The sequence below is a fragment of the Tachyglossus aculeatus genome, chromosome 3 (genome assembly GCF_015852505.1).
Source record: "Tachyglossus aculeatus isolate mTacAcu1 chromosome 3, mTacAcu1.pri, whole genome shotgun sequence".
Classification (NCBI taxonomy): domain Eukaryota; kingdom Metazoa; phylum Chordata; class Mammalia; order Monotremata; family Tachyglossidae; genus Tachyglossus; species Tachyglossus aculeatus.
Genome location: NC_052068.1, coordinates 72377602 through 72403846, shown reverse-complemented (window position 1 = coordinate 72403846; position 26245 = coordinate 72377602). Strand labels below are relative to the sequence as shown.

Genomic DNA, 26245 nt, shown 5'->3' with positions numbered 1-26245 from the left:
CTGCCCTGTGCTGTCAAGCCACAGCCCAGTAGAAATGAGAACATTGGGAAACCTGAGAGAAGACTCTTCGTTTCAGCTGAAACTGTGACTTGGTAACATGGTGTAACACATGTAAACCAAAATCTCTTTGGATTTACAGGTTCCTTTATTAAACAGTTTTCTATTCTTTCCCTTTGATTATTAAGGGCCTCTTATATTTGTCAAGTTCCCCAGCACAGTAGTTCCGATAGCCTATTTCAGATAGCCTTTAACCTATGAACATGTTATAGGCGGAGAACGTGACTGCTAATTCTATAGTACAGTAGATGATGATGGCATTTATTGAGTGCTTACTATGTGCAAAGCACTGTTCTAAGCGCTGGGGAGGTTACAAGGTGATCAGGTTGTCCCACAGAAGGCTCACAGGCTTAATCCCCATTTTACAGATGAGGGAACTGAGGCACAGAGAAGTTAAGTGACTTGTCCAAAGTCACACAGCTGACAATTGGCGGAGCAGGGATTTGAACCCATGACCTCTGACTCCAAAGCCTGGGTTCTTTCCACTGAGCCACGCTGCTTCTCAAGTACAGTACTCTCCCTAGTGCTTTGATCAGAGTAAGTACTGGATAAATGCCATTGATTGATTGATTGATGGACTGTAAACTGCTTTGAGGATTTTTAAATTATTAATAATAATGATGATAATAATAATAATGGTGGTATTTGTTAAGCACTTACTATGTGCCAAGCACTGTTCTAAGTGCTGGGGTAGATACAAGGTAATCAGATTGTCCCACATGGGGCTCACAGTCTTCATCCACATTTTACAGATGTGTTAACAGGCACAGAGAAGTTAAGTGACTTGCCCAAGGTCACACAGCTGCCAAGTGGCATAGTAGGGAATAAAATCCACAACTATGATTCCCAGGCCAGGGCTTTTTCCACTGTCACGCTGCTTCTCACGCTGCTTCTTTTAAATGTGATGTGTCTTTTTCTGGATGCATAAATGCAGGTAAGGCATGATGCTGTTTATGGGAAACAGCAGTTACCAAGGCTCCACCTCCACCATCACTACAACTGCCCTGGAGCCCCCCTCAAAATGTACAGTTCTTGTTGCCTCGCTATGAAAAACAAAAGAGACAATCTGATGACTTTTTCCCAAGGACGTTTGGCTTTTCTTTCCAGAAAGGATGATTTGGGTCCCAAACCGAGTCCAGACACACAAGTTGGAAGTAGATTCTAGGCCTACGGTAGACAGTGTTACACCAATAATAAATCAATGGCATCAGTGCTTAGAACATTGTTTGGCACATAATAATAATAACAATAATAATGGTATTTAAGCGCTTACTATGTGCCAAGCACTGTTCTAAGCACTGGGATGGATACAAGTTTATCAGGTTGTCCCATATAGGGCTAACAGTCTTAATCCCCATTTTACAGATGCGGTAACAGGCACAGAGAAGTTAAGTGACTTGCTCAAAGTCACACAGCTTTGTGTGGCGGAGCCTGGATTAAAACTCACGACCTTTGACTCCCAAGCCCATAGTCTTTCCACTGTCACAGTGCTTCTCATAGTAAGCGCTTAACAAATACCATCACTATCATTATTTACTGAGTGCTTACTATGGGCAGAGCACTGAACTAAGGGCTTGAACAGTTCTGTTTTCAGATGGTACGGACACGGCACGATATATGCATGAGTCAATCATCTCCTGCCATTAAGCTTGGATGTTGCGCCCATGTTCACCGGGCCCTGGGAGGGGAACTCAAAACACTGGAGTTAGTGGCAGGGTCAAGGGTGCCTGCTGAAAAAACACACTAGGTTTGGCAGAATACTCCAAATTGTTGTGCATGACATCCTTGAGTTATGCTGTGAGCCCAGTGCGATCAGGTGACATCTCGTGCATCCCAGTGCCTGTTATTGTGATAGCCATCATCCTTGATCTATCAATCAATCAATCAATCGTATTTATTGAGCGCTTACTGTGTGCAGAGCACTGTACTAAGCGCTTGGGAAGTACAAGTTGGCAACATATAGAGACAGTCCCTACCCAACAGTGGGCTCACAGTCTAAAAGGGGGAGATAAGTCACCCTGACACTTGCCGAGAGCCCTTCCCAACCACCCGAACCGTGAAACTCTGCTCTTCAGGACATAGTATTCTACAGCTTCTATTTTATAATGTATTTACCCCTGTTCTTGCATTTTATGTTGATCTTGTGTTTTTATTCTTTTATCTTGTTCTTATGTGTCCATCACCAACTCTTTTCTCTCCTTATTATTAGACTGAGTCCTATAATAAAAATCATAATAATGGCATTTATTAAGCACTTACTATGTGCAAAGCACTGTTCTAAGTGCTGGGGAGGTTACAAGGTGACAAGGTGAGGGGGGGCTCACAGTCAATCCCCATTTTACAGATGAGGTAACTGAGGCACAGAGAAGTGAAGTGACTTGCCCAAAGTCACACAGCTGACAATTGGTGGACCCGGGATTTGAACCCATGACCTCTGACTCCAAAGCCCATGCTCTTTCCACTGAGCCATGCTGCTTCTCATGGCTCTTTAAGAGCCAAGGACCCTGTCTCATCCATGTATTCATTAAATCATATTTATCGAGTGCTTACTGTGTGCAGAGCACTGTCCTAAGCACTTGGGAAAGTATAATACAATAAACAGTGACATTCCCTGCCCACAACGAGGTCATAGTCTCTTTCCCAGAACTTAGTACAATGCTTTGCACACTGTAAGAGCTTAATAAATACTACTACAACTACTACTACTGCTATGCTATGATGATTACTGCAAAGACTACCACTACTATTACTGCTACAGTGCTCAGTGCTTAGAACAGAGCTTGGCACAAATACCATCATCATTATTATTATTATTATTATTATTATCACTACTACTACAGTTGTTCTTCATATTTAAAGAAGATATCATCCATGGTAAAGTTTGCCTATGAGCGAGTGCATGGCTGAAAAGGTCACTATGGGATCCACAGATCCAGGCATATTGAGAACAAGCGTGGCTCAGTGGAAAGAGCATGGGTTTGGGAGGCAGAAGTCATGGGTTCTAATCCCACCACCGCCACTGGTCTGCTGTGACTTTGGGCAAGTCACTTCACTGCTCTGTGCCTCAGTTACCTCATCTGTAAAATGGGGATTAAGACGGTGAGTCCCATGTGGGACAGCCTAATCATCTTGTATCCCCCCAGTGCTTAGAACAGTACTTTGCACATAATAAGCACTTAGCAAATACTATCCATCATTATTATCATTATTATCATTATTATTATTATTGAGAAGCAGTGTGGCTCAGGGGAAAAAGCTTGGGCTTGGGAGTCAGAGGTCATGGGTCCTAATACCACTCCACCACTTATCAGCAGTGTGACTTTGGGCAAGTCACTTAACTTCTCTGTGCCTCAGTTATGTCATCTATAACATAGGGATTTAGACTGTGAGCCCCATGTGGGACAACCTGATTACCTTGTATCCCCCCAGTGCTTAGAGCAGTGCTTCACAAGTAGTAAGTGCTTAACAAATGCCATCATGATTATTATTATTATTATTATTGTTATATTGTACACACAAAAGGCTGGCCTTTCTTGTTCTGCTATGTTTGATGGTTTCAGCACAAGGCAGTCTTTTCTCTTTGGCTTCCTCTTTTCTCATTCCTCATGTAGATTTTGTAGAAACAGCTACTCTTTTTGTAATATTCACACTCACAGTTCATTCATAGTGCTGGGCTGAATTTTCTTTTACATGTGACTCATATAAGATATTCAGAACAATACTGCAGTTTCTTTCCGGGTGAATGGATCTATTGTTCATGATTACCAGCAAAATGAGTGAGAATAAACCACAAAATTTATTCTGGCACCCTCAGAGATAGAGCAATCCCTTGTGAGCCCCTGCAAAAGGAAATTAAATCCATTCTGTCATGCAAATAAACTAATTATGGTATTCATTAAGCATTTACTAGTACTAGGCACTGGGATCGGTACAAGATAATCAGATCAGACCCAAATTCTGACTCATATTGGGATCACAGTCTGAGAGCTGGTATTTCATCCCCAATTACAGGTGAGGAAATTTAGGCTCATGGAGATGAAGTGACTTGCCCAGTGTCAGAGATAGCTCTCTAGATTGTAAGCTCACTGTGGGCAGGAATGTACCAGTTTATTGTTATATTGTACTCTCCCAAGCACTCAGTACATTGTTGTGCACACAGTGCGTGCTCAATCAATATGATTGAATGAACTGAATGAATGACTAGAAGTCTGGTCTCCTAACTCCAAGTCTAGTCTCCGTTCCACTAGGTCATCTTGCTTTCCATTAAATTACCAAAATCAATGGGCTCCAGTTTCTTTAAGAAATTTGTTCCTCAACTCCTTTATCACGACTTTCACGCCTTTGAAGCATTTAGCTTTTTAGAACTCCTTGTAGCACTGATGTATGTGTGTGATACATTGTTACTTCCTCCAATGGATAATTTACTTAATTTACTTACTATGTTCCCCCACTAGACTGTAAGCTCTTTGAGGGCAGGAATCACTATTTACTCTATTGTACTTTCCCCAGTGCTTAGTCCTCTACTCTCCACACAATAAGCACTCAACAAATGCCACTGATTGACTGACTGATTACAGCAGTTAATAGGCATGCTCCCTGGATTCAAGTAGCTACAATCTCTTCATATGTCCCACCCAGAAAATCAATCAATCAATGGTATTTATTGAGCACTTGCCATGGGCAAAGAACTGTACTAAGCTCTTGGGAGAGAATAATACAACCGAATTAGCAGACATGTTCTCTGCCCACAGTGAGTTTACAGAGGGGGAGACAGCTATTAATACAAGTAAATTATTTATAATACATAATTTAAAGATATGTACATAAATGCTGTGGGAAAGCTGTGTTGTGAACAGTGCTTGGCACATAGAAAGTGCTTGATGAGGACCATAATTGTTATTATTATTATTACTTCAGTACAGGTGAATTGAATGTTTCAGGACTTTGTTGTACACCTCTGCCATCTGATGTTGAGTATTATCCATTCATTCAATCAGTCTTATCTATTAAGAGCTTACTGTGTGCAGAGCACTGTACTAACTACTTGGGAAAGAACAATACAACAATAAAAAGTGACATATCGCTGATTAAAATATTCTGTGTTTTCTGTAATAGATCCAGCTGTCACAGCCAAGTAGGATTGTTGGACAACTCAGTAGCATTCAAAGACCTTTAATTTGCAGTTTGTTGGCCTGTTGTTCCTACTCTATCCTGTGATTCACGGAAGGTCATACTGTGTCCAGTGACCTTAGAAAATCATCTCCCTTCTAGACTGTGAGCTGCATGTTAGACAGGGACTGGGTCCAGTCTAACTTATATCTACCCCAGGTCTTAGACTAGTTCTTGACACAAAGGAAGTGCTTAGCAATTATTGCAATTATTATTATTTTCACCATTTTCTGCAGCCCGAGACTCCAGAAATATCTAAGCACATTAGGCCACCCAGAGAAATTTACAAGGATACTTCGACGACTCAGTAACAGGAAGGTTGGTCAAGTCAGTGGTGAGAGTTCCCAGCCTGATGGTTTCCCTAACACTTTCAGGGTGAAGAAGGGCTTAATGGCAGGTCCAGTCCTGTCCAACCTATCCTAAATTGAAGTGCTTGAGGAAACAACTATGGATTTGCAGGTGGGAGTCACTTTAAACCCACTAGAAAATTTCCCACTCAACAAGCTGGTAGTGGAAACAAAAGTTTTTCAGAAAGTGGCTCATGAACTGCACAATGCAGGTGATCACTCCCTAAAGGTACCCACCCAAGATTACATGCAGATGATGGAAAATCACTTCACTGAATCAGCCAGTCATTATGGACTGATAAAGAAAACTGAAGTAATGCAGTCCCTCTCAGGGTCGCACCTGGAGAGCTTCCAGTACTCAACCAGTCTTGACTATGGAAGGGAGAGTCAAGCAGAGGCCTATTCATTCCTAGTTAGGGCAGTGGCTAGCGAGTGGAAGGCAATCTGCTACAAATCAAAACTCCCCTGTGCCGGGCAGCAGTGGCACGGGAGAGTGTTGAAGGCGGTGACTCAAGTTTACTGCACTCAAGGAGGCAGTGGTAAATCCCTTCTGTATTTTTACCAAGAAAACTCTATGCATCCACTGTCAGAACAATTGCAGATAGAGGTTGGGCCTTCTGGAAGAGATGTACCCATGGGGTTGCTATGGGGCGGATATGACTGTATGGCATAAGACAAGTCAAGAAGTAATGCATCAACCTGCGCCAAGGAAGCCATTCACACAACCAAATATCCATTTCAGCAACACTAACTCACTAAATTGTAAGGTACCCATCTAGCTTTAAACTTCTTGAGGGCAGGGATGATGTCTCCTAGTCCTATTATACTCTCCCACACACTTACCATGGTTGTCTGCACACAATAGAGTGGCAGGGCTAAACAATGACACAAAATTCTGTTATCTAGATTTACCAATGAGGCCATGATAAATAAGAAAGCAGAAAATCAAGTCAAGAAGACCAGCACACCCCCTGGGAGGCTGACAAACACAACATAAGAAGCAACACTGATACGGATAGTGGTTAGGAAAGAGTCACTTATGCTCTTTATTTAAGGGTATTTGTTAAGTGCTTATTGTGTGTCAAGCACTGTTTTAAGTACCGGGGTAGATAAGATTCAAGTTAATCGGGATGTATACAGTCCCTGGTCCCACCTGGGGCTCACAGTTAAAGTAGGAGGGAGAACAGGTATTGAACCCCCATGTTGCAGTTGAGGTTACTGAGGCACAGATTAGGTGAAATGATTTGCCCAAGGTCATACAGCAGGCAAGTGTCAGAGATGGGATTAGAAACAAGGTCCTCTCACTCCCAGGCCCATTCTTCATCAGTTAGGCCAAGCTGTTTCCCTTCTCTCTTTTTGGCCAAGCTTGGTGCTCGGGAGAAGGGCAGGCAATAGGCAACTGACAGAACCAAGATTAGTGCCCAGGTGAAATGGAATTAACACTGCCTCTGCTCAGTTGAGCATGGCCTATTGGAAAGAGCTTATACCTGGGAGCCAGAGGATCTGGGTTCTAATCCTGACTCCGTAACTTGTATGCTGTGTGGCCTTGGGAAAATTCCTGAACTTCTCTGTGTCTCAATTACCTCATCTGTAAAATAGAGATTAAATACTCTTCCCTCCAGTTTAGACTGTGAAGCCCATGTGGGCCAGGGACTGTGTCCAGCCTCATTATCTTGTATCTATGCCAGTGCTTAGTACCATGCCTGGCACATAGTAAGTACTTAAAAAGCACCATAATAAGGCATGGCATTAGGCTCTAGACCCAAGTAAAATTCTACAAAGCTGTAGTACTGTAGTGCCATCTTATTGGGACATAACAACTATATATTTAGTAATATATATGTATATTTATAAAACTATATGTATATGTACATACATAAAAACACACATTCATTCATTCAATCATATTTATTGAATGCTTACTGTGTGCAAAGCACTGTACCAAGTGCTTATAAATATCTGCATAAATACTTGCATAAAAACACATCAGAAACTTGGTCAGGATGAACTGTGGACCTCACCCAGTAATAGCTGTACAATAAAATGCTGGAACAAAGCACCTCCTGGAGATTTTTAAGGAAGGGACAGACCCTGTTTCTCCCAAATGGGTCAATCAATCATCTGCCGGAATGCAAGATGCCTTGCGTTAGTCTGCAGCTTTTTTCTCACACTTCTTTTTTCTGTATTTGGCAATAACTAGTCTAGCAGGAACAATGGATGAGAATTGCATCTGAAAACTTAAATTGCTAACTTAAAATAGCTATTTCCTGATAAAAGAATGATTTCTTCTAATGCTAGAAAATTCATACTTCAATGCATAAATCAAGCGTATCAAAAATCCTTTGACATGTATTCTCACTGTCCCTTTACGTTTGTTCCAGGAGAACCAGGGAGAGACCAAACCCTGCTGAATAGCAATGTGGAGCAAACAGCATCTTGAGAAATAGTCAAGTCAGTCAGTCAGTCAGTCAGTCAGTCAGTCAGTCAATTGTATGTGACTTCTAGACTGTGAACCCGTTGTTGGGTAGGGACCGTCTCTATATGTTGCCGTCTCTATATGTTCCCAAGCGCTTAGTACAGTGCTTTGCACACAGTAATCGCTTAATAAATACAATTGAATGAATGAATGAATGTACAGAGCACAGTACTAAGTACTTGGGAGAGGAAAATGTGACAAAAATGGACCTATTCCCTGTAACCAACAAACTTAAAGTCTAGAGGGAAAACAGACATTAATATGAATAAATTGCAGATATGTACATAGAGGAGATGAATTGGGGACTGAGGAGAATTATATCCTTTCATGTCTCCCAGGAATAATAATGATGGCATTTGTTAAGCACTTACTATGTGCAACGCAGTGTCCTATCGCTGGGGAGGATACAAGGTGATCAGGTTGTCCCACGTGAGGCTCACAGTCTTAATCCCAATTTTACAGATGATGTAACTGACGCACAGAGAAGTTAAGTGACTTGCCCAAAGTCAAACAGCTGACAAGTGGTGGAGCTGGGACTTGAACCCAAGACCTCTGACTCCCAAGCCCGGGCTCTTTCCACTGAACCATGCGGCTTCTCAAGAAGCAGGAAGCCATTGGATAACTCTCTCAGGCATGACCATCAGTACAATGAATGAACTTTCTTCATATCTGAGCTGGATATGGTGCTGGGACCTCAGGATCTGGGCCCATCTTATTGCACCTCAATCTCATCTATCTTGCCACCAACCTCTTGCCCACAACCTGCCTCTGGCCTGGAATGCCCTCCCTTCTCAAATCCAAAAGACAATTACTCTCCCCTGCCTTAAAGTCTTATTCACTCATTTGTTCAGTCATATTTATTGAGCGCTTACTGTGTGCAGAGCACTGTACTAAGCGCTTGGAAAATACAATTCAGCAGCAGATAGAGACAGTCCCTACCCAACAATGGGCTCACAGTCTAGAAACCTTGCCAGTTCCCTTATCTATATTTATTCTAATGCCTATCGACTCCTCCAGACTGTAAGCTCCTTACAGGCCAGAACCATGTCTTCCAACTGTACTCTCCAAGTGCTTAGTGTAGTGCTCTGCACATAGTAAGCTCCTTAAAGTGCCCATCTACCTAAAAAAATAGTCAAGTGTCCAAAACTGGGAGGGGTAGAGTAGAGGGGAGAAAAAACAGGGGTTTAAAATATCTATACGCTGAAAACCAACCACTGAATAAATGAAAACGACTTTACTGAATGAAAATGAGGGCACCAGCATTGAGAAGCAGTGTGGCCTATTGCATACAGCCTGGGAGTCCGAAGGACCTGGGTTCTAATCCCGGCTCTGAAACTTTTTGTCTGCCTGGTGACCTCAGGCAAGTCACTTTATTTCTTTGGGTCTCAATTACCTCATCTGTAAGATGGGACTGAAGACTGTGAGCCCCATGTGGGACATGGACCGTGTCCAACCTGATCAGTCCAAGTTCTTCAAAGGCACAAAAGAGAATGTTTGAGCTGAAAAGGGGGCAATTTGCTTCATGCAAACAGGCTCCAGCTTCTATTTTTCTACCTAAGTTCTTCAAGGCCAGGAAAGAGAATGTTTGAGCTGAAACTGGAGAAATTTGCTTCATGCAACCAACCTCCAGCTTTCATTTCTCGACCTGAGAGCTTCAAGGCCAGGAAAGAGAATGTTTGAGGTGAAAAAGGAGAAATTTGCTTCATGCAAACAGCATCCTGCTTTTATTGTCTAGCTGAGGTCTTCAAGGCCAGAAAAGAGAATATTTGAGTTGGAAAAGATGAAATTTGCTTTATCAGAACAACCTCCAGCTTTGACTCCTATGCCTAAGGTCTTCAAGGCCAGAAAAGAGAATGTTTGAGGTGAAAAAGGAGACACCTGCTTCATGCAGGCAACCTCCAGCTTTTTCCTCTCTTTCTAAGGTCTTCACGGCCAGAAGAGAAAATAGTTACGCTGAAAAAGGAGAAATTTGCTTCATGCAAACAACCTCCAGCTTTTATTCTCTACCTGAGGGCTTCAAGGCCAGAAAAGAGAATATGTCAGGTGAAAAAGGAGAAATTTGCTTTATCCAAACAACCTCCAGCTTTTGGTTCTTGGTCTAAGTTCTGCAAAGGCACAAAAGAGACTGTTTCAGGGAAAAAAGGAGCAATTTGCTTCATGCAAGCAGGCTCCAGCTTCTATTTCTCTACCTAGGGTGTTCAAGGCCAGAAAAGAGAATGTTTGAGCTGAAAAAGGAGAAATTTGCTTCATGCAAACAACCTCCAGCTTTTGCCTCTCGGTCTGAGGTCTTCATGGCCAGAAAAGAGAAGAGTTGAACTGAAAAAGAAGTTATTTGCTTCATGCAAAGAATCTTCAGCTTTGACCTCCCTGCCTAAGGTCTTCAAGGCCAGGAAAGAGAATATTTGAGGGGGAAAAAAGGAGAAATTTGCTACATGCAACCAAGCCCCGGCTTTTATTTCTCTAACTAGGGTTTTCAAGTCCAGAAAGGGGAGAATATTGGAGGTGGAAAAGGAGGCATTTGCTTCATGCAAACCATCTCCAGCTTTTACTTCTCTACCTACAGTCATCAAGGACACCAAAGAGAATATTGGAGGTGAAAAAAGAGAACTTTGCTTTATGCAACCCACCTCCAGCTCTTACTTCTCCTGACTAAGGTCTTCAAGGCCACAAAAGAGAATATTGGAGGTGAAAAAGGAGAACTTGGCTTCATAGAAAAGCTCACCTCATCCTTTTTCTACCTAAGGTTTTCAAGACCTGAGGGGAAAATATAGGAACTGGGAAATAAGAATTGGCTTCATGCAGAAACACCTCCCATGCATAAGTTCACCTCAGGCCTACAGGGCTTCTTAAATGAGAATGAATAGACTATATTGGTGATGAAAAGGATAAATGTGTTTCATGCTTTCATTTCTCCCACCTAAGGTCTTCAGGGCCCAAACTGAGAGTATTTGAACACTTGAGGGGAGATAGGAGAAGTTTGCTTCCTGCAGAAACATCACCTGTTCATTAGTCTACTTGAGGAATACAAAGCCTTGCAATAGAGAATATTGGAGACGAAGAAAGGAGAAATTGGCTTCACGCAAATAACCTTCCCCCAGCGTGGCTCAGTGGAAAGAGCACGGGCTTTAGAGTCAGAGGTCAGGGGTTCAAATCCCGGCTCCGCCACTTGTCAACTGTGTGACTCTGGGTGGGTCACTTAACTTCTCTGTGCCTCAGTTCCTTCATCTGTAAATTGGGGATTAAGACTGTGAGCCCCCCGTGGGACAACATGATCACCTTGAAACCTCCCCAGCGCTTAGAACAGTATTTTGTACATAGTAAGCGCTTAATAAATGCCATCATTATTATTATAGTAAGTGCTCAATAAATACTATTGATAGTTTGATAGCTCCCTAAAAATCTTAAGCATCCCTGCTGTGCATTAACTAATGTAGAGTTTATTCAGTCAATTAATTGTATTTATTGAGGTGCTTACTGTGTGTAGACTACTAAACCTCTGGAAGAGACACATCTCTTCCAAGAGGCCTTCCCTGATTAAGCCCTACTTTCCTCTTCTCCCTCTCCCTTCTGCATCATCCTGATTTGCTCCCTTCATTCACCCCAACTGCCAGTCTCACAGCATTCATTCATTCATTCACTCAGCGCTTACTGCGTGCAGAGCACTGTACTAAGAATTTAGGAGAGTACAATACAGCAATAAACAGACACAATCCCTGCCCACAATGAGCTTACAGTCTAGAGAGGGGGAGACCAATATCAATACCAGTAAATAAAATTACAGATATGTACATAAGTGCTGTGGAGCTGGGACGGGGGAAGAGTAAAGGGAGCAAGTCAGAGTGATGCAGAAGGGAGTGGGAGATGAGGAAAGGTAGGGTTTAGTCTGGGAATGACTCTTGGAGGAGATGTGCCTTCAGAAAGGCTTTGAAGAGGGGGAGAGTAATTGTGTGCCAGATTTGGGGAGGGAGGTTGTTCCAGGCCAGAGGCAGGACATGAAGCAGTGTGGCTCAGTGGAAAGAGCCTGGGCTTGGGAGTCAGAGGACACAGGTTCTAATCCCGCTCTGCCACTTTCATTCATCTATTCAGTTGTATTTATTGAGTGCTTACTGTGTGCAGAGCGCTATACGAAGCACTTTTCTGTTGTGTGACCTTGGACAAGCCACTTAAGTTCTCTGTGCCTCAGTTACTTCATCTGTAAAATGGGGATTTAGACTGTGGGCCCCATGAGGGACAGTCTGATTTCTGAGAAGCAGTGTGGCTTAGTGGCAAGAGCCTGGACTTAGGAGACAGAGGTCATGGGTTCTAATCCTAGTTCTGCCACTTGTCAGCCGTGTGACTTTGGGCAAGTCACTTCACTTCTCTGTGGCTCAGTGACCTCATCTGTAAAATGGGGGTGAAGACTGTGAGCCCCATGTGGGACAACTGATTACCCTGTATCAGTCCAGCACATAGAAAAGTGCTTGGCACACAATAAGCACTTAATACAATAATTATTATTATTACATGGGTGAGGGGTTGCGGTGAGACAGGCAAGATTGAGGCACAGTGAGAAAGTTAGAACTAGGGGAGTGAAGTGTGTAGGTTGGATTGTAGAAGGAGAGAAGCGAGGTGAGGTAGGAGGGGACAACGTGGTGGAGTATTTTAAAGCCAATAGTGAGGAGTTTTTGTTTGATGTGGAGGTAGATGGGCAACCACTGGAGTTTCATGAGCAGTGGGGTGACATGTCCTGAACGTTTATGTAGAAAAATTATCCAGGCAGCAGAGTGAAGTATGGGCTGGAGTGGGGAGAATCAGGACTCTGGGAGGCCAGCAAGCAAGCTGATGCAGTAATCCAAGTGGGTTAGGATGAGTGACTGTATTAACATGGTAAAGGTTTGGATGTAGTGGAGCGGGTGGATTTTAGCGATGTTGTTAAGGGGGGACCAACAGGATTTAGTGATAGATTGAGTATGTGGGTTGAATGACAGAGAGGAGTCAGGGATAACACCAAGGTTATGGGCTTGTGAGACAGGAAGGGTGGGGGTGCCATCTACAGTGATGGAAAAGTCACGGGGAGGACAGGGTTTGGGTGGGAAGATAAGGAGCTCTGTTTTGGCCGTGTTAAGTTTGAGGTGATGGGAGGATATCCAGGTAGAGATGCCCTGAAAGCAGGAGGAGATTCAAGACTGGAAAGAAGAAGAGAGATCAGGGTTGGAGATGTAGATTTGGGTATCATCCGCATATAGGTGATATTTGAAGGGGAACCAGAACTGAACCTTTAGGGACTCCCACAGTTAGGGGGTGGGAGGCAGAGGAGCAGCCTGCAAAGGAGACTGAGATTGAATGGCCAGAGAGATAAGAGGAGAACCAGGAGAGGATAGAGTCAGTGAAGCCAAGGTTGGATAACGTTTCCAGGAGAAGGGGATGGTCCACAGTGTTGAAGGCAGCTGAGAGTTTGAGGAGGATTAGAATGAAGTAGAGGCCACTGGATTTGGTAAGGAAGAGATCATCAGTGACCTTTGAGAGGGCAGTTCCAGTGGAGTGGAGGGGAGGGAAGCCAGATTGGAAGGGGTCAAAGAGAGAACTGGAGGGGGAGGAATTTTAGACAGCGGGTGTAGACAACTTGCTCAAGGATTTTGGATACATATCTGTAATTTATTTATTTACATTAATGTCTGTCTCCCCCTCTAGACTGTAAGCAAGTTGTAAGCAGGGAATGTGTCAGTTTATTATGATACTGAGCTCACCCAAGCATCCAGTACAGTACCCTGCACACACTGAACACTCAATAAATATGATTGAATGAGTGAATGAATGAGTCCAGCCCTAATAGCACCCCAAATCAATTCACAACCTCCCTCTGCTTCAGTTTGTCAACTGAAAAATGGGGAAAAATAAGAAATGCTTTTGCTGCCATGGGCAGCTGAGGGGTTGAGAAGGGTAGCGGATTTGAAAGGGACTAGAAGCAATTGATGCCTGGTGCTCAACAGCAACACCAAAGTGCTGGCAGGGGAGAGCAGAAGGCTGGGGGCTTCACTCAACATCCAGGTCATGCCGTGGGCTGAGAAATGTTGCCTCAGAAGATATTTCCCTTTGAAAAAATACCAGAAACGGGCGGCTGCTTATTCCTGCGCAGTTACCTGAATGGACATGGAGAGGCACTTTGGTACACCACTGACGTTCTTCTAAGTGACAGAGCCTCCTGTGGTCACCCACATAGTCCACTGGTGGGAAAAGTAATATTCATTATGCCTTTCTAATTAATCACGGTTTCATGGAGGTCACGAAACAAGCCTGTCACAAAGGTGATGCTGACTACTCTGTCTTAATGCTGTTCAGTGATGTTCAGAATTAACCTCGATTAATGGTTACCTGATTTACGGAGACCATCACGATGGTAGACTTAGGAATGGCACCTGAGTCCCTGACCCAGATCATACTTTCATTAAAAGTTTTGATCAATGGTTAACCACAGTGGTTTAATGCACTTCTCCGCCTGACACAGTCTCCTCAAGGACCAAAGCAATTAACTGCTCACAAGGCACCCTCAGCTGCCAGAAGCCAAGATCTCTACCCTCATTGGCATTAAAATGCTTTGCCTAGAAAGCAAAGGAACATCAGGGATGATGAGTTTTTCAGGAAATCATATTCTATTCATTTAGGATTCCCGAGGCAAGTTCGATGTGAGTGGCCATGGGACTCCTACTCTTTAACAACTCATTTTTGAGACTAGAGATAGGCATCCTCCTTTGAAAGGCAGAGGGATGAGGAAGGGAACTGAACATTTTCCACCTCATAACTCATTAATCCAACGAGGGAGAGACATGTCTCCACACTCCAGGGAAATCTGTGGCCTCAAACAAGGCTGTCTGTTCAAAAGTAGACATTCTATAGGGCTGCTGTCTCTCCAACCCAATCCATTCCCTCCCTGGGGCATCAGCTCGCAAGTAAGAAACCAGCGGAAGGGCATCAGGTGAATCTGGGCTGATTGCTCTTTGCCCCCAAGGTTGCTAGTTTGGGGTCCTGCACAGTGCCTCATTATTTGTAGTGGCAGGGGGGTTTGCTTAGTGCTTGGCCCAAGCAGCCTCACAGAATCTACTGTGAGCCGATTAGGGTAGCACCGTCTCTGTGGGCCAGCAGATCTTTCTCAATCATTATGTGAGCTATATATTTTTTTTTTAAATCATCCAACTCATTGTCAGAGACTCTTTTACAGAGACTCCCTGCCACACGACAGCTAGTGTTAGCCCTGATTTATATCTGAATGTCCCAGCGGGTCTTTGCGAGGCTTTTCTCATTCTACAGTGGTTTCTGGGGGAAGCTCAAGGATACATACCACACTTAAAACATGTGTGCACATGCACACACATACACACATATGCTGAGCTGTCCTTTGAGTTTCCAAATAATACTACAGATGGTGTGAGCAATGGTTTTTTCCACACCATGGGCCCAAAAAGATTGTCCTGTCTATAAACACAGGATTACTCTTCTTAAATTGTGACCCCCCCCCCCCCCCCACCACTTATTGGGACTGGGATTGTATCCAATCTGACCAATTTCTAACTACTCCAGTACTAAGAATAATGCTCAGTGTAAGGTAAGCACTTAATGAATGCTACCATTATTGTATCATTTCTTCTTTGGAGATGATGCATTCTTTCCAGTAGGAACATTTAATGTGGATTAGCTAGGGTAAGTGTTCCACTTAATATATGACCCAAGGTACACTTCCTTTTATATGTGAGAGGAATCACAATGATGGTGCTCTTTGCTTGAGAGATGCTTTATATCAACCAACCGATCAATGGGATCTATTGAACACTTACTGTGTGCAGAACATGTGCTGAGCATTTGGGAAAGTACAGTACGACAGAGTTGGTCAGTGTGATCTCTGCTCACAAGGAGCTTACATTCTGCAGGGTTTAAAATATAAACTACTGAATCCTCAATCGAGGGGCTATAGAAATGTAACTGTTCAACATTTATCGGAAACTGTAAAATAAGAACCATTGTTTTTGTATTTTCTTTCATTTTAATCTTTTTCAGATTAGTCGGACTACGAGTGAAACCCTCAAAAGTTGTCTGTGGCCAGAAGACAGTCCTGTCTTATAACCACCCAGATCACATTAGCAGGTTTTCAGAATATTCTAGTTTCCTCTATTGGTCAGAGAGATAGTAATGTTTGTTTTCTCACACACCGTGTTGAATCTAATGGAGTTATCACCGAGCAATCTCTAATGAAAATAGCTCCAATTCTTTCACATTTTCTATTAAACTGCATTAGATAGTCTCAACAGCAGAGAAGTGTTGACCATTTATGATGAAATGATCATTAGTTGGTATTGAAGGCAATAAAATAAACAGTTTCTACTGTCTGTCTCAAAATAACAAATTCTCTTTATGTAGGTAAATGTTAATTGGTGATTCATCAGCCATGTCACCAAATGGTGTAAATATGTTAAGCTTTCAGATAAATGTTAGTTTGAATACATAAAGAACTCAGAAAGAAATAAGATCAAAGCTTTGTTTGTCAAGAAAATCTGGGACTTTTGAGAATTCAACTTTATCATAATAATAATAGTAATAATAATGGTATTTGTTAAGCGCTTACTATGTGAGAAGCACTGTTTCAAGCTCGGGGGGGATACAAAGTGATCAGGGTGTCCCATGTGGGGCTCACAGTCTTAATCCCCATTTTACAGATGAGGTAACTGAGGCCCAGAGAAGTTAAGCGGCTTGCCCAAGGTCACACAGCTGACGAGTGGAGGAGCTGGGATTTGAACCCATGACCTCTGATTCCCAAGCCCATGCTCTTCCCACTGAGCCACGCTGCTTCTCTAATTTGTTCATGCCACGCACTATTACACTTCTTTAAAAAGACAATCCAGGTATCCAAAATAAAGTAGATGCCAGGTATGGGTTTTCAGGAACTTCACTTTCTGGTAATGTTTATGGAAGTACCATGCAGCTGAAGCACTGCAGTGTGTGGATACATGATTCAATTGCCAACCTGAGTTGGCAGAGGGCCGATATTCATCTTCAGGGAGCTCGATGGAGACAAGAAGGCTCTCAAACTTGCACCCAACAAACCCTTGTTTTAAGCCAACACACCCTTTCCCAGAGGCCTCTAGAGATTCACACCAACAACCTTAGCACTCAGTGCCTCACAGCTCACAGATGGGAGGGACAGTCTCTAAGTTGCTTCTGAGGGAAATCATGGACATGTGAACCTACCTAGCACCGCTATGGACCTCTTTCCTCTGCAGATTAGTTTTTATCTAAGGTGAATGGTCTTCTTCAGCTCTGCCTCTGGGTAATAGAAGAAAGACCCCACATGGCCTAAGGCTCAGGCTCAGAAGCAGCAGGGCATAGTGGATAGAAAATGGGCCTGAAAGTCAAGAGGTCATGGGTTCTAATTCCAGCTCTGCCACTTGTCTGCTGTGTGACCTTGGACAAGTCACTTCACTTCTCTCTGCTTCCGTTACCTCATCTGTAAAATGGGGACTGAGACTGTCAGCTTCATGAGGGACAGGGATTTAGTCCATCCCGATTTGCTTGTATCCACCCCAGCGCTTAGTTCAGTGCCTGACACATAGTAAGCACTTAACAAATACTACAATTATTATTATTATAATTAGGGAAGTACTGACTCAGCACCACAGTTCTGGCACCTGAATTTAGGAGTCTTCCCAAAGGCTGCTTTACCCAGACTCAAAGTGATCACCAAGAACATAGCTCCTGTGCTAAAAGAAAAGTGATTACATATGAACTTGGCCCTACTGAGAGCTCACCTACTCCAGGAGGCCTTCCCAGACTGAGCACCTTCCTTCCTCTCCCCCTCGTCCCCCTCTCCATCCCCCATCTTACCTCCTTCCCTTCCCCACAGCACCTGTATATATGTATATATGTTTGTACATATTTGTTACTCTATTTATTTATTTTACTTGTGCATATCTATTCTATTTATTTTATTTTGTTAGTATATTTGGTTTTGTTCTCTGTCTCCCCCTTTTAGACTGTGAGCCCACTGTTGGGTAGGGACTGTCTCTATATGTTGCCAACTTGTACTTCCCAAGCGCTCAGTACAGTGCTCTGCACACAGTAAGCGCTCAATAAATATGATTGATGATGATGATGATGATGATGATGAACTGTAGTGAAACAGCACTGGCCTAGTGGAAAGAGCACAAGTCTGGGAATCAGAGGATCTGTGTTCTAAACCCAGCTCCACCATTGCCTTCTGTGTGACCTCGAACAGTCAGTTCACTTCTCTGTGCTTCAGTTACCTCCTCTGTAAAGTGGTAATTAAATACCCGGTCTCCCTCCCACTTGGACTTTTAGCCCCATGTGGGTTAGAGATTGCATCCAACCTGATTGCCTTGTATCTACCTCAGTGCTTAGTTCAGTGCTTGGCACATAGTAAGTGTTCCACAAATACCACAATTCTTAGTGAAGGTTCAATTATTCTGAACAGAATGGGGAAATGTGAATAACTTCAAGTAATTTTAAACATGCTGGAGGACAAAAAGATGGCATTTCTTTTCCCAGTTTTGTTTTGTGAAAATTTCAAGTAAAAAAGGGGACTTAAAACACAATTGATGTGGCAACATACTTAAATGGAAGGAGTTACAAATTAAAAGAAAAAATTTTCAATGTCTATAAGCCCTATATTAGTACATTTTGGCAGGAAGAGCTAAGCAAAAGCTATAGCCAGCTGGATTTATTCAAATCAAACAATCAATCAATCATAATTATCAAGTCTGCAGAGCTATAATAATAATCCTAACTGTAGTTTCATTAAGCGCTTACTATGTGTCATCTCTGTACTGAGCGCTGGGGTAGATACAAGATAATCAGGGATAATCAGGTCCTACATGAGGCTTCCCCTCTCAGGATCACACCTGGAGAGTTTCCAGTACACTATCAGTCTTGACTACAGGAGGAAGAGTCAAGCAGAGGCCTATCCATTCCCTTCCTAGCTTGAGCAGTGGCTAGTAAGTGGAAAGCAATCTACTAAAAATCAAAATTCACCTGTGCCGGGCAGCAGCAGCTTGGAAGAGAGTGGAGGGAGGAGACTCAAGTTTACTGTGAGGAAGGAAGCAATGGTAAATCACTTCCCATATTTTTACCAAGAAAACTCCATGGATACACTTCCAGAACGACTGCAGAAGGAGGTGGTGAATTCTGGGAGAGATGTGTCCATGGCATCGCTATGGAGCGGAGATGACTTGACGTCATGAAACAAGGCAAGACATGAAGCTCATAGTTTAAAGTATGAGGAAGAATGGGAATTAAATCCTCATTTTGCAGATGAGGGGACGGAGGCACAGAGAAGTTAAGTGATTTGCCTTGTCACACAGCAGACAAGAGCATGGGCTTGGGAGTCAGAGGTCATGGGTCATGGCTCCCCCACGTCTGCTGTGTGATCTTGGGCAAGTCACTTAACTCCTCTGAGCCTCAGTTCCCTCATCTGTGAAATGGAGATTAAGACTGTGAGCCCCTCGTGGGTCAACCTGATCACCTTGTATCCCCCCCAGCGCTTAGAACAGTGCTTTGCATTAATTCATTCAGTCGTATTTATTGAGTGCTTACTGTGTGCAGAGCACTGTACTAAGTGCTTGGGAAGTACAAGATGGCAACATATAGAGATGGTTCACTCATTCATTCATTCAATCGTATTTATTGAATGCTTACTGTGTGCAGAGCACTGTACTAAACACTTGGGAAGTACAAGTTGGTAACAAATAGAGACAGTTCCTACCCATCAATGGGCTCACAGTCTAGAAATGGGCTCACATAGTAAGCGCTTAACAATTGCCATCATTATTATTATTATTATTAAGTGACAGAGTCAGGAATAGAACCCAGGTCCTCCTACTCTCAGGCCCATACTCTTTCTACTTAAATTGCTTCTCATAAACACTGCTTTAAGTGCTTTGGAGAGTATAATAGATTGAGTAGACATTACTTCTGCCCCAAAGGAGTTAGCAGTCTCATGGGAGGAGCCTGCAATTTCTGGGGGAAAGACTGCAAGTTGTATCTCCAAAGTATATTCCTTTAATTTTTAATGTGTATGTAATCAGAGTCTACTTTCTCACTGCTCAACATACACTTCCTAAGTCACAGACTGTCCACTCACAGACTGTCCAAACAGATAAATGAAAGCATTTGAATGAAATATATAAACCTATAAATGAAATTTTACTGATTTGATAGTTTGTACCTTGACAGAAGTGTAACAACACTGTAAACAAATATGTAAAACACTGAAGGGACTGCAGAGGATAGTATTCTGAAATCAGGTTGGTATGTTTCAGGAAGCAGGTTTGTCATTAGAAGCATGAGCACGTTCAAAAATAGGATATTCCAATCCACAAGAATGATGGATAATTTAAATGAAATGAGGAGCTGGGTAAAGGGAGGAGACTGTAGTTCTTTGAGAATTTTGATTAGTGCATTGTGTTTACTTAATGAGAGATGTTGGATAACAGTAGTATAAAGCTTGCTATTGTGTCTATTCTGTTTTAGTACTAACTTGTCATAAAATGCTTGAAAATATTCACTATGTAAAACAGGATCTTCGACTACACAAGTTATTGTTGAGCTAGTTAGCATTCATTTCCAAGAATCTGCTTCATAGTGTTCTCTCTTACTTTGAAAAACCAACCACTGAATATTTTTCTCTTAGTTCCTGACATTTAGAAACCATTTGTGTACTAGGGCAGTAATAATGTTGATAATAATGTCAAGTCAAAGGGCGTGATCTACCCTGGAGGGATATACATCATTCATTCAGCCTGGGAAAGGGTTATGGAAGGTGTATGAGCAGGGAAAAAATCACATAGACGTGCTGAGTGCATGCATTCATTCATTCAATCATATTTATTAAGTGCTTACTGTGTGCAGAGCACTGTACTAAGCGCTTGGGAAGTACAAGTTGGCAACATATAGAGATGGTCCCTACCCAATAGCAGGCTCAGAGTGCATGTGCGTGTGTATGTTTTTGTGTGTGTGTGTATGTGCACGTGTATGTGAGACAGAGGTAGAGAGGAGAGACAAAGAAACAGAGCGAGACAGAGAGATTTAGCTGTCATTCATATTAGATGATTAGTGTAAAGAAAATGGGCTTAGGAGTCAGAGGTCATAGGTTCTAATCCCACCTCTGCCACTTGTCAGCTGTGTGATTTTGGGCAAGTCACTTAACTTCTCTGGGCCTCAGTCACCTCATCTGTAAAATGGGGATTAAGACTGTGAGCCCCACATGGGACATCCTGATTATCTTTGTATCTACCCTAGTGCTTAAAACAGTATTGGGCACACAGAAAGCGCTTAGCAAATACCATAGTCATTATTAATATTATTAAGGCTCTCTGACTCATCTCTCCACAGTGGTAAATCATTGAAGTTAAAGCAGCCCGAAGTTGTTGTCTTCCTGCTGAATGTGTCTAACTAATACTTCCCAAGCGCTTAGTACAGTGCTCTGCACACAGTAAGCACTCAATAAATATGATTGAATGAATGAATGAACCAACCTCTAAGGCATTTCACATGGGGGACAAGATCAACAGGAACTCTGAATATAACTGGCTAACCTGGGTGGCTAAAATCTCAGTTGCTACCAAAGTGACTACCCTGGTAACTGCCTACTTGTCAGTCAGTCAGCAGTGCTTACTGAGCACTTACTCTGTGCAGATCACTCTACTATGTGCTTGGGAAAGCACAATATAATAGAGGTTTTTGAATGGTATTTGTTAAGCATTTACTATTTTGTCAAGCACTGTTCTATGTGCGGGGACTGACGCAGGTTAATCAGGTGGGTCACCACTCCTGTCCCACGTGGGACTCACAGTCTAAATAGGAGGGAGTAGGACTAATCTCCATTTTACTTTTTAGGAAACTGAGGCACAGAGAAATTAAGTGACTTGTCCAAGGTCACATAGCAGGCAAATTACGGAGCTGGGCTTAGAACCCAGGTCCTCTGCCTGACTCCCAACTCGATGTTTCTCCCATTAGGGCTCGCTGCCTCAAGTTGGTAGAAGTGATCTCTGCCCACAGAGAGGTTGCGGCCTATAGGCTCATCTGTGGTAATATGACATCGTGTCAGCACTATGCTGCAGTCACTTTGGCTATAAGTGAATTTTGAACCTAAAATTATCACATATATTTTGCAAACTGTGGGATCTCTGTCTGCCTACTAGCTTGTTGCACCCACAACATTAATCAGTTCCCCCCCTTAGGTTATCAGTATGGCAGTCAGTGAAGCTGGGTCCGGGAGGGAGACCCATTTATATTAACGTCTGTCTCTCCCTCTAGAGTGTACGCTCACTGTGGGCAGGGAATGTGTCTGTTCTATTGTTATATTGTACCCTCCCAAGTGCTTAGTTCAGTGTTCTGCACACAGTAAGAGCTCAATAAATACAACTGATTGATCGATTGATCCCCGAATCATCTCTTTCACAATAATAATAAAATAATGATGGCATTTGTTAAGTGCTTACTATGTGCAAGCACTGTTCTATGTGCTGGGGAGGATACAAGGTGATCAGGTTGTCCCACGTAGGGCTCACAGTCTTAATCCCCATTTTACAGATGAGGTAACTGAGGCACAGAGAAGTTAAGTGACTTGCCAAAATTCACACAGCTGACAAGTGGTGGAGTTGGGATTTGAACCCATGACCTCTGACTCCCAAGCCCATACTCTTTCTATTTAGCCACACTGCTTCTCTTTTCATCCAATCCACATATTCAATTTGGTTCAACCTTCACAACATTGCTAAAATTGCTTCACAGACTCCATCCTTTCCTGGTTCTCCTCTTATCTCTCCGGCTTTTCATTCTCAGTCTCCTTTGTGGGCTCCTCCTCCCTCTCCCATCCCCTTACTATAGGGGCTCCTCAAGGGTCAGTTCTTAATCCCCTTCTGTTCTCTATCTGCACTCACTCCCTTGGTGAACACATTCGCTCCCACAGCTTCAACTATCACCTCTACGCTGATGACACCCAAATCTACATCTCTGCCCCTGCTCTCTCTCTCCCTCCAGGCTCGTATCTCCTCATGCCTTCAGTACATCTCCATCTGGATGTCTGACCAACATTCAATATGTCCAAGACTGAACTCCTTATCTTCCCTCCCAAACCCTGCTCTCTCTCAGACTTTCCTGTCACTGCAGACGGCACTGCGGTCTTTCTCATCTCACAAGCCCACAACCTTGGTGTCATCCTCAACTCCGGTCTCTCATTCACCCCACACATCCTATCCATCACCACAACCTGCCAGTCTCACCTCCACAACATCGCCAAGATCCACCCTTTCCTCTCCATCCAATCCGCTACCTTGGTTTAATCTCTCATCCTATCCTGATTGGATTACTGCATCAGCCTCCCCTCTGATCTCCCATCCTCCTGTCTCTCCCCGCTTCAGTCTATACTTCACTCTGCTGCTCAGATTATCTTTGTACAGAAATGCTCTGGGCATGTTACTCCCCTCCTCAAAAATCTCCAGTGGTTGCCTGTCAACCTATGAATCAAGCAAAAACTCCTCAATCGCAGCTTCAAGGCTCTCCATCACCTCACCTCCTCCTACCTCACCTCACTTCTCTCCTTCTACAGCCCAGTTTGCACCTTCCACTCCTCTGCCACTAACCTCCTCACTGTACCTCGTTCTCATCTGCCCTGCTGTCGACTCTTGGCCTTCATCCTTCCCCTGGCCTGGAATACCATCCCTCCACACATCCGCCAAGCTAGCTCTCTTCCTCCCTTCAAAGCCCTAATGAGAGCTCACCTCCTCCAGGAGGCCTTCTCAGACTGAGCCCCCTTTTTCCTCTCCTCCTCCTCATCCCCCTGCCCTACCTCCTTCCCCTGCCCACAGCACTTGTATATATTTGTACAGATTTATTACTCTATTTTACTTGCACATATTTACTATTCTATTTATTTTGTTAATGTTGTGCATATATCCATAGTTCTATTTGTTCTGACGATTTTGACACCTGTATACATATTTTGTTTTGTTGTCTGTCTCTCCCTTCTAGACCGTGAGTCCGTTGTTGCGTAGGGACCGTCTCTATATGTTGATGACTTGTACTTCCCAAGCACTTAGTACAGTGCTCTGCACACAGTAAGCGCTCAGTAAATATGATTGAATGAATGAATGAATAAAATCTGCCCATTCCCCGCCTTCCAAATGGTTACCATGTTAATCCAAGACTAATCCTAACCCATCTTGATTACTGTGTCAGTCTTCTTGCTGACCTCCTTGCCTCCTGTCTCTCCCCACTCCAGTTCATACTGCACTGTGCTGTCTGGATCATTTTTCTACAAAAAGGTTCAGTCCATGTTTCCCCACTACTCAAGAACCTCCAGTGAGGATTGGGGGTGAGTAAAGGGATCAAATCAGGGTGATGCAGAAGGGAATGAGAGAAAAAGAAATGAGGGTTTAGTCAGGGAAGGCCATGCCAAGGTTACAGGCTTGTGATACAGGGAAGATGGGGTGCTGTCTACAGTGACAGCAAAGTCAGGGGGAGGACAGAGTTTCTGTGGGAAGTTAGGAAGTTCTGTTTTGTACATTTTAAGTTTGAGGCACAGTCACTTCTGCATGGATGTGAAATGTGAATTTTATAGATCATTTCTTAGGCAGATTCACTCTCAGCAACAAATCATTTCTGACTCCCTTTGTTGCTGAGAGTGAATCTGACCTGAAGTTTCATGAATAACCAACCCATCACACCTACTTTTAGTTGAATTCTATTCATCCAGAATGCTAAAAACCAAATGGTGGTTGAAATTGTGGCCAGAAGAACAGCAAACTGATCTGGAAAGAGAGACCCTAAATTCTGACTCACCCCACCAACCTGGCTGTATTCCTTGTGGGAAGGGACATGTTTACCAACTCTACTGTATTATACTCTTTGTAATAATAATAATAATTATGGTATTTGTTAAGTACTTACTATGTGCCACGCACTATACTAAGTGGTTACAAGCAAATTCATTCACTCAGTTGCATTTATTGAATGCTTACTGTGTGCAGAACACTGTGCTAAGCAAATCCGATAGGACACAGTCCTTGCTGCATGTGGGGCACATAGTCTCAACTCTCATTTTACAGATGAGGTACCTGAGGCACAGAGAAGTGAAGTGACTTGCCCAAGGTCACACAGGAGACAAGTAGCTGAGCTAGTATTAGAACCCATGACCTTCTATTTCCCGGGCCCATGCTCTATCCACTATGCCATGCTATGGTACTGTACTGTATTAATACAGTGTTCTGCATGTAGTAAGCGCTCAATTTTTTTATGGCATTTGTGAAGTGAGTACTGTGGTCCAGCCACTATCTTGGCCTAGAACATAGTATACAGGCACTGGTGAAGACACAACCTAAACAGGTTGGACACAGTCCACGTCCCTTGTGGGGCTCACAGTCCTAATCCCCATTTTACAGATGAGGTAACTGAGACACAGAGAAGTGAAATGACTTGTCCAAGGTCACACAGCAGACAAGTTGGGGAGCTGGGAGTAGAACTGAAGTACTTCTGACCCCCAAGCCTGTGCTGTAGCTGCCTCTCCACTGATTTGATTGGTTTGAAGCAATGCTTATGATCCTTCGGGTAAGTCACTTGACTTCTCTGTGCCTCAGTTACTTCATCTGTAAAAAATGGGGATTAAGACTGTGAGCCCCACATGGGACAACCTGATTACCTTGTATCTACCCCAGGGCTTAAAACAGTGCTTGGCACATAGTAAGCACTTAACAAATACTATTATTATTATTATCATTATCCTTGATCTCAAGGTCCTCACAGTTCAGTGAGGGAGAAATAAACATTATTTACAAATACTGTGAGCAGGGGGATATAACAGGAATTTAATTATTGCAGGATGAAATAGTTGAAGAATAGAATATTAAAATAAATAGTAAAATAACTAGCTTACACTGGGAGTCCCATGTGGGACATAAACTGTGTATAAGTACAATAAACACCTAGTAGAGTGCTCTGTACACAGTAAGTGCTCAATAAATACCATTGATTGATTGATATATCTTGTATCTACCCCAGTGCCTCATATATAATACATGCTTCACAAGCATAATAGCTAGTTAGTACTTTCCCAAGTGCTCTACTAATACAGTATTCTGCACAGAGTAAGCACTCAAGAAATACTATTGATTGATAAGCATTCAGCAGTCCTCACCTTTCAGGCCTCTCACTATGGTAA

At 43.1% G+C, this 26245-nt stretch overlaps 1 protein-coding gene across 1 annotated transcript in view; it reads right to left on the bottom strand.

The window, feature by feature from the left end:
- NRG3 (neuregulin 3) overlaps window positions 1–26245 on the bottom strand; it is a 1039421-nt gene that overhangs the window by 679940 nt on the left and 333236 nt on the right. The window lies entirely within an intron of this gene.